Raw genomic sequence first — 17,520 nt, forward strand, 5'->3', positions numbered from 1 at the left:
GCACTACTATAGTAATTTGATACTACTGCAGAGCCAGTAGTTACTACTATAGAGTTGGTTTATACTACCATAGAGTTGATAGATACTACTATAGTCAGTAGATAACACTACAGTTAGTAGATTCCACTACATTCAGTATATACTGCTGCAGTTAGTAGATACAACTATAGAGTCAATAGATACTGCTATAGAGTCAGCAGATACTGCAATAGAGTTAAACAACTTTGGTTCGTTCGGTAAAGTCATGTAGATAGATAAATAAAAATAAAGTGAATAAAAAATATAAATAAAACAAAAACCACAACGTTTCGATCACAACACAAGCGATCATCTCTTTCCTCCTGAAGACGATCGCTTGTGCTGTGCTCGAATAGTCGTGGTTTTTGTTTCATTGACTATTTTTATTTACTTCATTTTAATCTTTATTTTTCTATCTACGTGACTTTACCGAAAGAACCAAATAATACTATAGAGTTAGTAGTTACAACTATAGAGTCAGTAGATACTACTGTAGGGTCAGTAGATACTACTGTAGGGTCAGTAGATACTACTGTAAGGTTAGTAGATACTACTACAGTCAATTTTAACTACTACAGTCAGTAGTAACTACTATACAGTCGGTAGCTACTACTGCGTTCAGTAGATAACTACCGTACAGTCAGTAGATATAACTACAGAGTCAGCAGATACTACTGTAGAGCCAGATACTACTATAGAGCCAGATACTACCACAGAGTCACTAGATACTACTCACTCTATTGTATATAGGGTGTGTAGGTATTTATGTCTACGGGGGGGTAAAAATATATTTTTTAATTTTGTTAACGGACAAATGAACAGACAAACGGCAAGCCCGGCTTTCACAATAGCTTTCTATTTGTGTACATATATGTCATGTTTTGAAGACATTTTTAAAATATATTTTCCCCCCGGGGCAATGCCAGGTACTTCCCGCGAGTAGTTAATAAAAAAAGCATGCAATGTAACTGGTATTTGCCCAAGAACCCATTGCTAAAAATTTGCTTTCAACTTATTCATTTGGCGATTAAATGATTTATGACAAAGGGGAAAGTCTTACTCTTTGGTTCTTTCAGTAAAGTCACGTAGTCGGTAGAAAAATAATAGTATCTTGAATACCGGCAAAACATTTTCATTGTTACTCATATGATATCACGCACAGCAGCAACATCGCTTTCTCCGACTGCAAAAAAACATGCCATACCACCTGCCCACTAGGGGAGAGCAGAAGATTGAATTTTTCCAGATTTGGGAAACTTAAGATTGTTTTGCGATGGAGGGCGGCTTGGCAACCATTGCCACATACGATTGCCACCGGAAATTGTTCCTTGTACATCACGGCCTTGAGGCAGGAGGCAGTGAAGGACGCGGCAAGAACACGGCCGGGCCAGCGCGCACCACGGGGCCACGCTGCTCAGCCCCGTGGCCCATGCCGGAACGCTGACTCAGCGCACGGTAATCCCCTGGGAAAGGTCGAGTTCATCGGGAGAAGCCGTCACTGAGAAACAGGGAGTCAATCTTCAGTAGCCCTCAATCTGAGCCCTCTACGATTTGACCGCATCCCGATGTCAAGATCTCACCCACCCCGTCGAACAGCTGCAATCGCAGCTGCCGCCTCGACGCTGAGAAATTCACGATGAGAATGAAGGCAGCTTGAGAAAACAAAGCGATATAGGATTTACAGCGTTTAGAATAGAAATGCAGGCGCATCAACTCAAGACCTGTCATAGTCATGACAGGATAAGATACTTTAGGATTTTAATAATGTACACAGATATCCATTTACACACCGGGTCGACCCAAACGTTAAACGTAACTCGGTGTTTATCGTTCACGTAACGTTACTCAATCCCCGGCGCAGCTGCGGTCAACGCAACGGGGGGGGGGGGGGTGGGAGCTGAGCGAGGGTTTCTCCTTCAAGGAAACTCGCTGTTCCACGCCGTCGCCGCGTTGCCCTCAGTGGCTCACCACTCCTGGAGGTGGGGACTGGAAGCCACTGTGGGCCAGATAAAAGCAATCGATGCACTGCATTACATTACCACCAAACACAAGCAGCACGTGTACACTTGTGCCCGCAAGTAAAAGCAAACTCAACTATTTTAGTTAGCAGTTAAATCCCACTGGGCAACTCGCTCTTTTTCAGAAGCGACCTGCCCACACGTGATAGCTCATCAAAGTGGATTATATCATCACACATAGGATTTTATAGGACCAGCCAAATAGTCTAAACGCATGTTTCTAAACATGGAGGACAATGTCGAAGATCCCGGGAAAAAAAAATCTATGTGCCCACAAGAAGAGAGATTTCTCAAAGCCCAAATTGTATGTATGTTGAACTTATTTCGCACCGTACGTAGCCAACCGTGCTAATCAGAGGTGTGGGGGAAGGACACAACACGAAACACAAAATATACAACAGGCATCAGGGTCAGGGTCAAAACCCAGTGCTCCTGCATTCCAGGCGAGGGAGATAACATCGCCTCACCACCACAGTACCCGGAACCTCTAACTCTTTGTTTGGACATAAAAATTTGATGTGTCTCCGTATTTTACGCTCCCCTTTACATTTGAAATGGCAGTTATTATTATTATTACTTCGCCGCTTGTTCATCTGGGAAAGCCTCACTGAGTGTCAGGATTTTTTTCCCAGGAGAGTACTGCCAAGTTTTCCGCAGTAGGCGGGCCATATTGCTTGCTGTGTGCAACTCAAGTAACTTTTCAGCATTGGGATGTTTTGGTCAATACCGGGTGTGTGTGTTTCTTTATTTATATAAATGGAAGGAAATTGGAGAACCCGGAGGAAACCCTACGCAGAACAGGGAGAAACGTACAAGCCTCAGACAGGAAGGTGACTGAGTCAGGAATCGAACCTAGACCATTCTTGCTGAGGCACGAGGGTTACCACTGCTCTGCCGCAGTGCCCATGGCTGACAGTCACGATGTTGGCATTTGCGCCGAAGGGATGATGGCACGACACGTGATGTATGTATGTGATGTTGTTGCCATTGGATTTAAAGAGGCTGAAAACGGATGTAAATTTATCAGCAAGCTTTGGTCAACCCTTGGGTACATTTCCCTGGTTGCCTACAAGGTAAGCCCCCTTTAAATGGCAACACAAACTTTTCTAAATAAAATTGTATTTGTGTCGTATCATCTTCACACAAGGTGTTGTGACCGCCCCGCTACAGACCGATGGATGGACTATTATATTACCACTCCTAATCTTAGCTGGAAAGTGCTCAGAATTGGGCATCACCACGAGTGGTTCAGGTGAGAGGTCCTGCACGGGCACGGGAAATGGCCCACACCAAGAAAAGCATTGGGGTCCATCAAAATCGCTGTCAAAAGGCACAAAGCTACCACAACCGATCCCATAATCATGCATCACACGGCTCATCTAGAGTGCGCAAAATGGCGCTGGGGAACCTTTGAACGGCGTGCCCCACGAGTCCTATAACTGCCCGCAAGAAGAAAGGCCTCATGGGCAAACGGCCACCTGCACAAGCGCGCGAGGAGCCATGGCCGTAGACACGTGCCGTTCCGAGTGCAACGTGGCCAACACTGGGGGGAGGGGCCGCAACCGAGAGATTTCTCATAAGGGGAAAGCCGCACCGGCCACGAGGCATCGATAGCACACACATTGAATAAATAACGCCAGCGTCAGGGATAATGTAATGTTCATTGGCTGAGGCCTCACCGGAGCGAAGGGAGAAAGACATTGCTATGAAAAGTCTTTCTGATCTTCTTTGGTTCTTTCCGTAAAGTCACGTAGAATGATAATAAAATAATAAATTGATAAAATAAAATAACACAATAATATTCTCATGACGTTTCGGCCACAACACAAGCGGCCTTCATCAGGTGAAGGGACGAGACTGTCTGGTAGGACAGCGCTGGAGTGTCCAGCGCTGGAGTGTCCAGCGCTGTCCTACCAGACAGTCTCGTCCCTTCACCTGATGAAGGCCGCTTGTGTTGTGGCCAAAACGTCATGAGAATATTATTGTGTTATTTTATTTTATCAATTTATTATTTTATTCTCATTCTACGTGACTTTACCGAAAGAACCAAAGAAGATGAATCATTGCAGTCACGAAAGCTTTAAATCGAAGTCTTTCTGATGTCACGGAGTCAATTTAGGGGGCAATGCACTCGCGTTCGACGCATTCAATGTGTACCCTCGCGATGAGGAATTTATCACTACCACTGCACCAGAGCATCCCGTTTTCATTCCAAAAAAGTTCACGTATTGCGCCACCGGCATTGGATATCCCGCAATACCCAGCCTGCTAAATACCCAATTGTGTTCGAAGCGCATTGGATCTCCCTTTGAATAATCGCATCCTTGTGCACATTCTAAGACTGAAAGTTATGCCACCATGCTTCAAAATGTGATTATGACAGTCGCGATTGCGAGAAATGACCGATCGTGAAACGTCCTTGCCGAGGTGCAAACGTGTGAATAAATGTGTCCCAAGTGCCGTGCTCTGGCTCAGGCGAAGTGGCCTGGCAGATTCCATTCCCATCGACCAGACCGGACAAGCATCATTCCACGATGATGTAATTATCTAACGGCACGAAATATTGTGGCGCAGGTGCCAGAAAACAGGAACTTTCCCTCCTGCGAAACCCTTTGTTAAACTCAATGCCAAATGATTCGTCGGTCCTGCGCACGCGACACCGCAAGGCCCGTCAGTTCCAGAAATCCGTTCTGGTGCTGAGCAAACCACTCGGTGTCACGAATTTCAGCATTGACGTGGTGGCGGCACCGCACTCAACATTTTCTGCTGTAGAGGTAGCACCAAAGGGTTGGTGGATCACACAAACACCGGTGTGAAACTCACTCCCTCCCTACCCGCAAAAAAACTGCGCATGAGACAAATTGAAGGGCCCTAACATCAACAGCTGGAGGCTGGGCTCAGCAATACATTGACTTTCACCATGGCCTCGTGCTTGCAACAAGGGAGCACATTTCACCATCGTTGACAGCTGTGATGACCATGGCAATGCCCGCTGGAATGTTCGTGTGGTGGGCACAAGGGCATTGCAGCAGAAGGCCCGGCGGTGCAGAAGTGTGAGACGCACAAAACGTCAAGAAGGATAATTACCCTCCTTGCATGTAGCTCCGCGAGGCCGGGTAGAACATAAGCTGGAAATAATGGCAGTTAAATATTTTCCAAAAGAACGGAGGCACAAGAACCACACAGCCACACCTAACCGCACAAAAGTGCACAATAATCCTGTGGTAGATACCGCTAATGAGTGTTACAGTGAAACAGGGCCATGATAAGTCCAGTGAGTGCGTGTGTGCTTGTGCGCGAGTGCGCGCGACATTCGAAATGTAGCTGCGTCACGTAGCAGACAGACAGGCAGCCAGGAAGCATTTCGTGTGTTTTTTCTTCCACTCTGGTTATGATGATTAATCTCCGTTTAATGCGTGAGGAGTGATACCGCGTTATCCCAAACCAATCAGGTGGGCGTTCACAATCTCCTCCTTAGCAACGGGAATGAAAGTTGAGGTCAGGAGACGCTCTGAAAATGTTTGGGCAACGGTCCCCGGGAATTGTCACTGGAAACCACATCTACTATGAGCAGCTATGGCTACAGCAATGGCACGGAATGATTGAGTTCTGTCTGACTAATGAAAAAGAAGAGTTTGTTCAACATTGTTTTGATAGGTGATTGGTCGACACGGCACAAGACCTCGGCGGAGTTATGTGATCAACTTTGGGCGACTAATAGCAACAGTTGCCCTGGAACCGGCCAAGCAACAGGACGACTGTTATTGAGTAATGTGAGGGTTTGTAAAACTGTCATTCCCACTGAGCTCGTCCATTTCCGGGAACCACTGATACATTTAAAATTGTGTTTCGGGTAAATTACCTGTCCAAAATTAGCTTTGGGCCAGATGTTGATCTGTGTAAATAACGTTAATTATTGACACAGATACATAAGGAAAAAAACGTTTTGTAATGCTTAATATCTCGTTTAAATCCGATTGTTCTTGTGATGTCATAACACCTATTTAAGAATCTGGGCCAGGTGACGCGGTTATTTGGACTTCCTGAATCTTGTCCTGAAGATGCTTGACACAGAGTTAAGCGAAACATTGTTTGACTGTGTCGGATGGTGGTGGTGTAATAATGTTCACATTCAACATGTGGGCTATTCTACCAGCAAACAATAGAAAATCACAAATGACAATAGCACAGTTGTTAAACGGTCCCCCGACAGCAAGATCACACTTTAGCAATGCCCACTGAGCTAAATCTCAGCAGAAGATGACAAGAATTGAACTAATAATTGTGCCCAGTCCCCTGCGGGTGCACACGCTGATAACTGGGCCATACACAAGTGAGTGGATATACAAGTTATATGCTATAAGTAATCAATAATAATTTACAGACGTTTGACAATCCGCTGCTGGATGAAGCCTTCTCCACACCGTGTCGGCCATGTTGTTGTAAATACATGGGCACCTGGCTAAACGCCGATCTAAATGTTAGCGTGCATACACATCACCTTGGAAAATAAATCCAAGGTTGGTGAAGGTAGGGAGCATACAGTGAGGGAAAAAAGTATTTGATCCCCTGCTGATTTTGTACGTTTGCCCACTGACAAAGAAATGATCAGTCTTTAATTTTAATGGTAGGTTTATTTGAACAGTGAGAGACAGAATAACAACAATAACATCCAGAAAAACGCATGTCAAAAATGTTATAAATTTATTTGCATTTTAATGAGGGAAATAAGCATTTGACCCCCTCTCAATCAGAAAGATTTCTGGCTCCCAGGTGTCTTTTATACAGGTAACGAGCTGAGATTAGGAGCAAACTCTTAAAGGGAGTGCTCCTAATCTCAGCTTGTTACCTGTATAAAAGACACCTGTCCACAGAAGCAATCAATCAGATTCCAAACTCTCCACCATGGCCAAGACCAAAGAGCTCTCCAAGGATGTCAGGGGCAAGATTGTAGACCTACACAAGGCTGGAATGGGCTACAAGACCATTGCCAAGCAGCTTGGTGAGAAGGTGACAACAGTTAGTGCGATTATTCGCAAATGGAAGAAACACAAAAGAACTGTCAATCTCCCTCGGCCTGGGGCTCCATGCAAGATCTCACCTCGTGGAGTTGCAATGATCATGAGAACGGTGAGGAATCAGCCCAGAACTACACGGGAGGATCTTGTCAATGATCTCAAGGCAGCTGGGACCATAGTCACTAAGAAAACAATTGGTAACACACTACACCGTGAAGGACTGAAATCCTGCAGCACCCGCAAGGTCCCCCTGCTCAAGAAAGCACATATACATGCCCGTCTGAAGTTTGCCAATGAACATCTGAATGATTCAGTGGACAACTGGATGAAAGTGGTCAGATGAGACCAAAATGGAGCTCTTTGGCATCAACTCAACTCGCCGTGTTTGAAGTAGGAGGAATGCTGCCTATGACCCCAAGAACACCATCCCCACCGTCAAACATGGAGGTGGAAACTTTATGCTTTGGGGGTGTTTTTCTGCTAAGGGGACAGGACAACTTCACCGCATCAAAGGGACGATGGACAGGGCCATGTACCGTCAAATCTTTGGTGAGAACCTCCTTCCCTCAGCCAGGGCATTGAAAATGGGTCGTGGATGGGTATTCCAGTATGACAATGACCCAAAACACACGGCCAAGGCAACAAAGGAGTGGCTCAAAAATAAGCACATTAAGGTCCCGGAGTGGCCTAGCCAGTCTCCAGACCTTAATCCCATAGAAAATCTGTGGAAGGAGCTGAAGGTTCGAGTTGCCAAACGTCAGCCTCGAAACCTTAATGACTTGGAGAAGATCTGCAAAGAGGAGTGGGACAAAATCCCTCCTGAGATGTGCGCAAACCTGGTGGCCAACTACAAGAAACGTCTGACCTCTGTGATTTCCAACAAGGGTTTTGCCACCAAGTACTAAGGCATGTTTTGCAGAGGGGTCAAATACTTATTTCCCTCATTAAAATGCAAATCAATTCATAACATTTTTGACATGCGTTTTTCTGGATTTTTTTGCTGTTATTCTGTATCTCAGTGTTCAAATAAACCTACCATTCAAATTATAGACTGATCATTTATTTGTCAGTAGGCAAACGTACAAAATCAGCAGGGGATCAAATACTTTTTTTCCCTCACTGTAGGGGAGCATACAGGTGCAGTACAACTATGGACTTTGCTGCAAAGCCCTCTGGTGCCCACCATTTAGTTCCACAGCCTACAAAACCTAGCATGCAAGGTGGTCACACCCATACAAGCACCATTCAGGCTCAAAATTGTATGACAACTTTTGTCACAGGAAAATTAGTTAATTAAATATTGATGCATGTCTGTGCAATGTATTCTATCGCTTCTGTAACGCAGTTTATTTTTCTCTGATTTCCATTTGGTTGTTTTTGCTCTGATTTATATTTTCTGGCAGTGCTGTACTTGGGTTTATGTATTTCTTTTGTCATATTGGTGACCGAGCTCACTCACTCTTGCAAATGAGAACTCTGCTTAGTTTCCAAGATCGCACAAGCGCATTGCGGGCCGTGTAGTCAGAGGCTCGTTACATGTAGTCGTGCACAACATCTCTGTTCTGCACTGCGGGTGCCTCCTCCCGTTTACCGGGGAGGGGGGGTGTGGCGATGCTGTGTCTCACTGCACACGGCTCTGTCCGGAGCGTGGATGATGATCCGTGCCATTTTCTCTGTCAGGGGCCGTGTGTATAACAACAACCGTCGTGCACCACTAAGTGGCGGTGACGTCACCATGGCGCTTGTGCCATGCTAGGTGCACTTTGAGGCCATGTGAAGTGTCGAAGGCTCGCTGGCAGGAGGTCACGGAACAGACCCAGGTGCCATGGGTTGACTGAGTTGACTGGCAGATGTACAACTGTGCTCCCCACTGTGCCAACTCTCTTCGTTTTAGCTGGCTGGCACGCCGCTCATTGTTCTGAAAATCGGTCCCTCTGCCCTCCATTGTTGCTGGAGGCAACTGCCTCCAACTCCCCAGCAGAGTCCTGCACGAACCTTCTCCACAGAGGCTGATCTTGACACTTCTGGCACCAGTAATCGGCAAGTCCAATCAACTCCACATCCTTCTGTACCGCATCAGTCTATCATTTCTCTTGCCCGTGGTGCGCCCGTTTAGCTCCATATATCCGGTCGAACAGCCGCTTTGGGCATGCAATGGCTGGGCATGCAGGCCAAATTTGACCGTTTGTATGATCCCTCCCTGTGCCACAGTAGGCAAAGCAAATCATCTCACCTCCCTTCTTCAGGCACATTACCAGGACCTGCTCTGACAGTACAACCAGTCGGGGAGCCCACAGGTTGCAAAAGCCCTGCTAGAGTCTTTGGACTTAGCCGGAAGTCAGCGGTGGATTTAGTGCATTGAAGACCTAGACTTCACACACTCCAGCTGCTGTGCCTGGGTCCTAATATGACGCCTGGATGCTGATTATTCAAAAGAATACTGGACTGCAAGGGTCCTGCCCAATTCTAAAGCCTCCAAACTAGTGTAGAACAGAAAAGGCCCGCTCAACAAAAACATCAAGTGAGAGATCCATCGCCAATTACACCGGAAAATAGCCTCAATTGATTCACAAGACCCCACCGCCATCAGCACAGATGAAGCGAGGGTCTGGCTGCAATTAAGAAAGGCAAGGCTGCCGGCAGAGATGGTATCTATCCCCCCCCTCCCCAGAATTTCTCCATCACTTAGGCCCGAGGGGACTCCAATGGCTGGCAAAACTGTACCCTAAAACCATGAAAACCGGATGCATCCCAAAAGTATAGTGGGAGGTGATGGTCATTGCCATACCCAAACCGGGCAAGCCAACCAACGACCTGGGAAGCTATAGGCCGATATCACTCCTATGCACGACCTATAAAGTCAGGGATCCCCGGCACAGATGCAACTGCTTTGATCAAGTTTTGGCCCTTCTGATACTTATCGAGGCTCGATTCCAGAAGAAATCCAAGACCGACACAGCCTTTGTGGATTTGGCATTGGTCTACAACACCAGTCGTAGGCCAATGACGTTGAAGCTCCTGCCTCAAAACAATATACCTGATTTGTCGATGCTGAGCAATTGGCGACTGTGTGTCTATATGGGCGACAAATCCAGCTCACCCAAGTTCCTCAAAAATGGATTGTCACAAGGTTCAGTACTCGCGCCAACGCACTTCAATGTCTATACGAGCGACATGCCGCCAACTGGGTCATGCAAACTTGTTTATGCGGATTACCTTGCCCTGGAAACGCAAGCAGCCACTTTAAACGACAACGAATCCACTCTGAACCAAGACTGAAACACCATGGGGGAATATTTCTGGAAATGGAGGCTCAAGCCAAATCTCCACAAAGCAACAGTCACTGCATTTCAACTTGATAATAGTAGTGCCAAGCACACTCTGAAAGTGACCTTCTGCAGTAACACTGTACGATATGACCCCACAACAACTTATCTCGAAATGAAGCTGGACTGTACGCAAAACTTTCACGACCAACTGAAAAAGGTAGCCGCCAAGTCCAACACAAGGGTCAACCTGGTTCAAAAACTGGCAAACAAGCTGGGGTGTTTCAGCACCAGTGCTACGGACATCAACAATGGCTCGTGTCCATAAGAGTTTTTTTTGGGTTAGATCATAAAATTATGTGTCGTTAAACCTGCCACTACCTGACACAGCCAATTAGTTAGGTTTATCACGTGAACAAAACATACCAATGAGTTATTAGTTCAGCACACCGATGTGTTGGAAAGTAAACCCACGAGAATTTACAATTAGAGGACTGGGTTTACCTCCAACACACCGGTGTGCTGAACTCGAAACTAATTGGCATGTTTTGTTACGTCACAAATGTTACTCATTGGCTGTGTCGAGTGGTGGCAGGTTAAACGACATTTATATTCACCCAAAAAAACCCCCAAAAACCCTCACAAATGTATAATATTGGTCGTGAAAGCCGATGTGTTAAATGACCCTTATGTACTCTGTAGCCAAGTACTGTGTACCAGTATGGACCAGAAGTAGTCACCACTCGACTTGTTGATATCCAACTGAACACTGCAATTCGGTGTATCACCGGAACCCTCCAGTCAACCCCAACACCCTGGCTGCCCGTGCTGTCACCACATCTCTCTCCCACCCATCCGCCGCAACGCTGAAACCCTCCGGGACACCCTGCAAATTGAGGAAAATAGTCGCCTTCCCATTCATCAGGACCTCAATAACGTCCCTCGTTAGCGCTTGAAGTGACATAAGCCCTTTTGGACCCATGCGCTTAACCATCAACAATGCGAGTTCAACCCCAATGAAGCTTGGAGAGCTGAATGGAGTTCGAAAGAACTCACAAACACCTTGTTTTAGACCCAACGTAGAAGATCCCTGGGTTTGATCTTCCACAAAGCTCATGGTACATCTTAAACATCATCCGTACAAACCATGGCAGATGCACAAATTTTAAATGATAAACTATCCAATGTGCGACTGTGGTGATCCAGAACAGACCATATAACTTATAACGACGCAATGCCTGATCCAAATATATGGAGATATTGGTGATACACTCCACTGCTCCTGAGGAGGTTATCTGGCTTGACTACCTGAATGTGACAATTGTAGTTGTTGCACTGCATCTACATCAGCCATACGAAAGTATGAGACCACTTCTTACCCCTAACCGTAACCAAAAGCATTCCGCCTAGCGGAGACTCTCCTCTTCAAAATATTCTTCTTCTACAGCTGATGTTGATTAAGAGCAACAGCTGTTATTTTACATTGAGACGGTTAAGCCAGATACTTGAATCAAGAGAAGCAGAATGTGTAACTACTGTGGTGATGTCTCCTTCGTGTTTGTGAATCGGGCACTGAGTCGGTATATGCTCCATGGGCTCTTATGGGTGACCACAGTTGAACACTGAAGAAGTTATTTTTTTATTTTTGCACTTGTGCATCAAGTACCCGCATCTGCCATGGTTGATCTGGATGTGCTTCGTGGAAGATCAAAGTCAGGGATATGCTGCGTCAAGTCTTTCCTGAGTTGTTGTGACTTCTTGGGAACTCTATTTAGCTTTCCAAGAAGATTGCAGCCTCCACGCGACATACTCTGGTCAGTGAAAAATCCCACCTAATGCCATCATCAACCCGTTGACCGAATATTGATCTCCAGGGCAACAACTCTTCAAAATGAAGGGTCGTGACTCAATGGGGCACATGGCCACTATTGTGTCTCACAACTGAAGCTCACAACAGTGCTCATGAAAGGCAAATAAACCCCATATTGAGATTGATCCAGACTCTGTGTCTCCCCACGCAGTGTTGTATTCATTGAATATCCTGTATTTATCCTGATGAGAGCCCATTAATATCTTTGCTGAAATGGTTAAACCTACTTCTCTAAAACCAGGATGGGATTTGAGACTGGACATGTGCAAATTGCAACACGCTCTTACCAATAATGTAGATTTGTTTGAATAAGAGGTCCCTGCAAGGTGGGCTAGTAGGACAAGTCTCTGCACTGTCTATTGCTGATCTTACACCCAACAGCACGAGATTTCACTTCGTTAAAGTATTGAAAGGGGACGGACGGACGCATTAATCTATTGCAGACTGGTACACTCAGTTTACAACTTCGTTCCTACCAGTATTAATCCGATGCTGTACAAAGGCCTCCCCAACATGCCGTGTTAGTCATGGGGGTTGTTTGAGCACATGTAACCATGCAGATCAGCGTGGGATAGTGAAGTGGGGCAGTGACGAGGATTGGTTTAGATATCACTCATCACTGATACTGGGAATCAAACATAACCGGTGCGTGAACACCCACGCCCAATACAATGAGACATATCATGTTACTGGGCTTTATCTGGTTATGGTTTCATTAGAAATCACCAGGCACGTGCAGGAATTGAGCCGTTGGCTGTGGGAACTGGCCGGGTAGGGAGCACAATGGCCACTGGACTGTCCTTGTGCACGCAATGCGAGCGGGTGATTTACGGCGATACAGTGCAAGCGGGCCAGCCACATATCGGTATGAGCTATATTAAGTAATGCAGATTTAAAACGCAGACTGACCCAACGGCTAGCGCGCCGACCGCCAAAAGCTCCAAAACCACCCGGTAACTTCCGACGGCATCCAAAACCGTATCCAAAACGGTATTCATCTTCATACGACGAACGACGATTCCTGCAAGGTCTTAGACATCACCGATTGAGCGCCCTTGACCGTGCAACAGAAGCAGGTGCAATGCGTTGTTTTATGGCCGTTTCCTCATCTCCCAGTTGCACGAGGCAAGGGACAGTGAGAGAGTGCACAGAGGGCTGCTGCCACCACCCGCACTGGTTGACCGACTCTGGCACCACGCCTGGATTCAAATCTCATCTCAGCAGCCGTCACACACCGGTGGCTCCTGCCACTCTGTCCCAAACCTGCAAGTCGCATTGTGAGACGCCGGGACGAGTATGGGCAGGGATCCAATAATGAAATCCCCTTTCTACATCACGCAAGTCTCACAATGACGTTAATTTCATCCACTCAGGCTTATTTTTCACGACATGCCGTGATTGTTTTATGGCTTTCACAGCTCCAGTAGGCCACAGTCCCTCGCATAGATTTCCTGCCTGGGCTGTGTGAGTGCCTGGCCTGGGACGTGCAGGCGAGGAGGGAGGGAGGGAGATTGGCGCATGAGATGCTGGCGTCTGGCATGGGGCTGGTGTGAAATTTCACAGGCAACGTCTACCCTTCATCGACTCACAATGAAGACTTAAAAGAGCATTAAACACACACAACGTATTACCATGGCAGCTACAACTCCTAAACATATTTGTCCATGCAAAATTAAAATATTAAAATAGCTGGAGATTGTTGAAATGAATTTGGGCTACACAAATACGGCTGGTATTTATCCAAGGAATCCTCAATGAGTCTCAGGACTCTTAATCTTGAGGATCATGCACGAAGCCCATTTTTCCAATTGCATTCTAAGCAGTGTTTGTGCACGGGAAGAAAACGGGAGAACCTAGGTGAAACCCAGGGAATACAACACTCACCGGCCCACAGGAACGGGGTGACAGAGGACAGTAAATCCTGCTTTTAACTGGGCGACAGCCCTCCAACACGGTGCCTCATCTACAGAGGTGCAGTGAATAAAAAGGAATGTAAGCGCGTGGTGTGCAGCAAGCACAGGATTCGGTGCTTTCAGAAGGCAGGAGAGGCTTAATTCACAGTGATGCAGCATGCACACATCCTTCACACACGCGATGTACATGGAAGCATCCCACATATGCTAATAAGCACAGCACCAATTGCACAAAGATAACGGTGTTGTGTGTTATGACCGTCTCCCCGTCATAACAACACTGTACGTGCATTGATGAGCCTCTAGCCTTGCTGGGCGTACGATGCTCGAGCATGAGCAGAGGCCCCTGCCACGGGGCTTCATCTGGGATTCCACTGGCATGCACTGGCCTGTGCTCTACTGATACGGACGGCCTTCTGGAGAGATGCAGCATCCCACATAAATATCGGACCGTACGCCACCAGTACACACTGGCCGGGTGGCTTCTTGGCAGTAGGGTGAGTGGCTCACAATCGGAAGGTTACGAGTTAAAATCCTGATTGGGGGGGGGTTGACACAGACCATTATCCCTTCCTCTGGGGTTCATAAAACAAGTGGGGAAGTCAATAGCAGTTGTCGAATGGATTAGACTCGCCCCTACCACAGGAATGTGGAACTTCACCACTGCCTTCAGAGCCGTGAACAGGAGATGAGCAGCAATGACCTAGACGCTTATTTGAGCAGCAGGAATTATCTGTGGCCTGACACCAGTACGGACGCCGTGCATGGGGTGGCACGAAAGGTCAGCGTGAGGTCACGGGTGAGTGGGTCATTTGCTGGGTAGCAGCATAGGAACGTCCACACACGAGGTCACGTTGTGGGAGAGCGACTTCAAAAACATTAATGTGATTGAAGCCTATTGCGAAAAAAAAACGCACTGAAGAATCTAGCAATGGCTGATAATACAGGAAAGTAACTCATGTCCTTCATATAAAACCGTTGTAACTTTTGGTGACCAGGCCACTCTTGAAAATTAGACTACTACCCTGGTCTCTTGAGTTATCATCACGTGGTTAAACAAAATGAACAATACATTTTACAACAGGAGAGCTCACTGAGATCTGCGATTACTGTTAGAAGGCCAAGCTGGGTGACTCAGGAACAACAGAGATGGGATGCTGCTGTAAATTAGTCACTACTCTGCTGTCATTGTTGGCATGGGCAGAGAGCATCAAAATCGTGAAGTCTGCACACATACTCCAACAGTGCTGCCACAAGTAAACACTGCAATGATGAAAAACACGGCGGTATTATGTGCTATAGAACATGAGTTGGATTGAACTCTCATAAATTAGGGTTGGCTTAACCCAAACCTACATTACAAACCGAAACCTCCCTAACCCTGACACCCCTCCTAGCCCTGACCATGACACGACTCTTAGCCCTGACACCACTCCTAGCCCTGACAAAACTCCTAGCCCTTATACAAATCCTAGCCCTGACACCACTGCTAGCCCTGACCATGGACACCACTCCTAGCCTTGACACCACTCCTAGCCCTCATACAACTCCTAGCCCTAACACCACTCCTAGCCCAGACACCACACCCAACCCTGACACCACTCCTAGCCCTGACCCTGACACCGCTTCTAGCCCTGACACCACTTCTAGCCCTGACACCACTCCTAGCCCAGACACCACTCCTAGCCCTGAAACCACTCCTAGCCCTGACCCTGACACCACTTCTAGCACTGACACCACTCCTAGCCCTGACACCACTCCTAGCCCTGACCCTGACAACGCCCGTGACCCTGACAACGCCCCTGACCCTGACAGCACTCCTAGCCCTAACCCTGACACCACTCCTTGCCCTGACAACACTCCTAGCCCTGACCCTGACACCACTCCTAGCCCTGACACCACTCCTAGCCCAGACACCACACCTAACCCTGACACCACACCTAACCCTGACCCTGACACCACTCCTAGCCCTGACACCACTCCTAGCCCTGACCCTGACACCACTCCTAGCCCTGACACCACTCCTAGCCCTGACCCTGACACCACTTCTAGCCCTGACACCACTCCTAGCCCAGACACCACACCTAACCCTGACACCACACCTAACCCTGACCCTGACACCACTCCTAGCCCTGACACCACTCCTAGTCCTGACCCTGACACCACTCCTAGCCCTGACACCACTCCTAGCCCTGACACCACTTCTAGCCCTGACACCACTCCTAGCCCAGACACCACTCTTAGCCCTGACCCTGACAACGCCCGTGACCCTGACAACGCCCCTGACCCTGACAGCACTCCTAGCCCTGACCCTGACACCACTCCTTGCCCTGACACCACTCCTAGCCCTAACCCTGACACCACTCCTAGCCCTGACACCACTCCTAGCCCTGACACCACTCCGAGGTCTGTCACGTGTAACGCATGCCTCTGTTTGAGATGAGGGGTGTCTCACCACTACTGTAAGGGTCAACTCTGTGTGCGTGATGAGGGGTGAGTGTCTCACCGCTACTGTAAGGGTCGACTCTGTGTGTGATGAGGGGTGAGTGTCTCACCACTACTGTAAGGGTCGACTCTGTGTGTGATGAGAGGTGAGTGTCTCACCACTACTGTAAGGGTCGACTCTGTGTGTGTGATGAGGGGTGAGTGTCTCACCGCTACTGTAAGGGTCGACTCTGTGTGTGATGAGGGGTGAGTGTCTCACCGCTACTGTAAGGGTCGACTCTGCGTGTGTGATGAGGGGTGAGTGTCTCACCGCTACTGTAAGGGTCGACTGCTGTGTGTGTGATGAGGGGTGAGTGTCTCACCACTACTGTAAGGGTCGACTCTGTGTGTGTGATGAGGGGTGAGTGTCTCACCGCTACTGTAAGGGTCGACTCTGTGTGTGTGATGAGGGGTGAGTGTCTCACCGCTACTGTGAGGGTCGACTCTGTGTGTGTGTGATGAGGAGTGTCTCACCGCTACTGTAAGGGTCGACTCTGTGTGTGTGATGAGGGGTGAGTGTCTCACCACTACTGTAAGGGTCGACTCTGTGTGTGTGATGAGGGGTGAGTGTCTCGCCTCTGGACGGGGTGCGGGGCCGTGGTCACGCAGCGCAGGGCCACCTCCTCCACCTCCTCCCCGCGCCCGCTAAACGCGAACACCACGAGGGCGATGGGCGGCGAGACGATGGAGACGCTGTGGGAGTAGGGGAAGATGGAGGAGGCGAGGATGGAGGCGAGGATGGAGGATGCCGGCTCTCGCCTCCTCGCATGGCCGCGATCCCCGCACGGCCAGAACCGCGGCCCGGGGGCTCGGAGACAACGAGACGAGGCCCGCGTCTCCCCCCCCGCCCAGTCGCTGTGGCCACCCCCTACCACCCCCTACCCCCTACCACCACCTACCCCCTACCACCTACTACCCCCTACCCCCTACCAC

At 48.1% G+C, this 17,520-nt stretch overlaps 1 protein-coding gene across 3 annotated transcripts in view; it reads right to left on the bottom strand.

The window, feature by feature from the left end:
• TULP4 (TUB like protein 4) overlaps positions 1-17,459 on the bottom strand; it is a 48,890-nt gene extending 31,431 nt beyond the window's left edge. For all 3 annotated transcript variants that reach the window (XR_012947216.1, XM_076074895.1, XM_076074894.1), the window contains exon 1: positions 17,164-17,459. The gene's annotated coding sequence lies outside the window, so the exon portion shown is untranslated. The remainder of the gene's footprint in view (positions 1-17,163) is intronic.
• Between the last annotated feature and the right edge of the window lie 61 nt (positions 17,460-17,520).

This window comes from Petromyzon marinus, chromosome 51, assembly GCF_048934315.1.
Source record: "Petromyzon marinus isolate PM22_M1 ecotype Great Lakes invasive population chromosome 51, UKy_Petmar_22M1.pri1.0, whole genome shotgun sequence".
Lineage (NCBI taxonomy): Eukaryota > Metazoa > Chordata > Hyperoartia > Petromyzontiformes > Petromyzontidae > Petromyzon > Petromyzon marinus.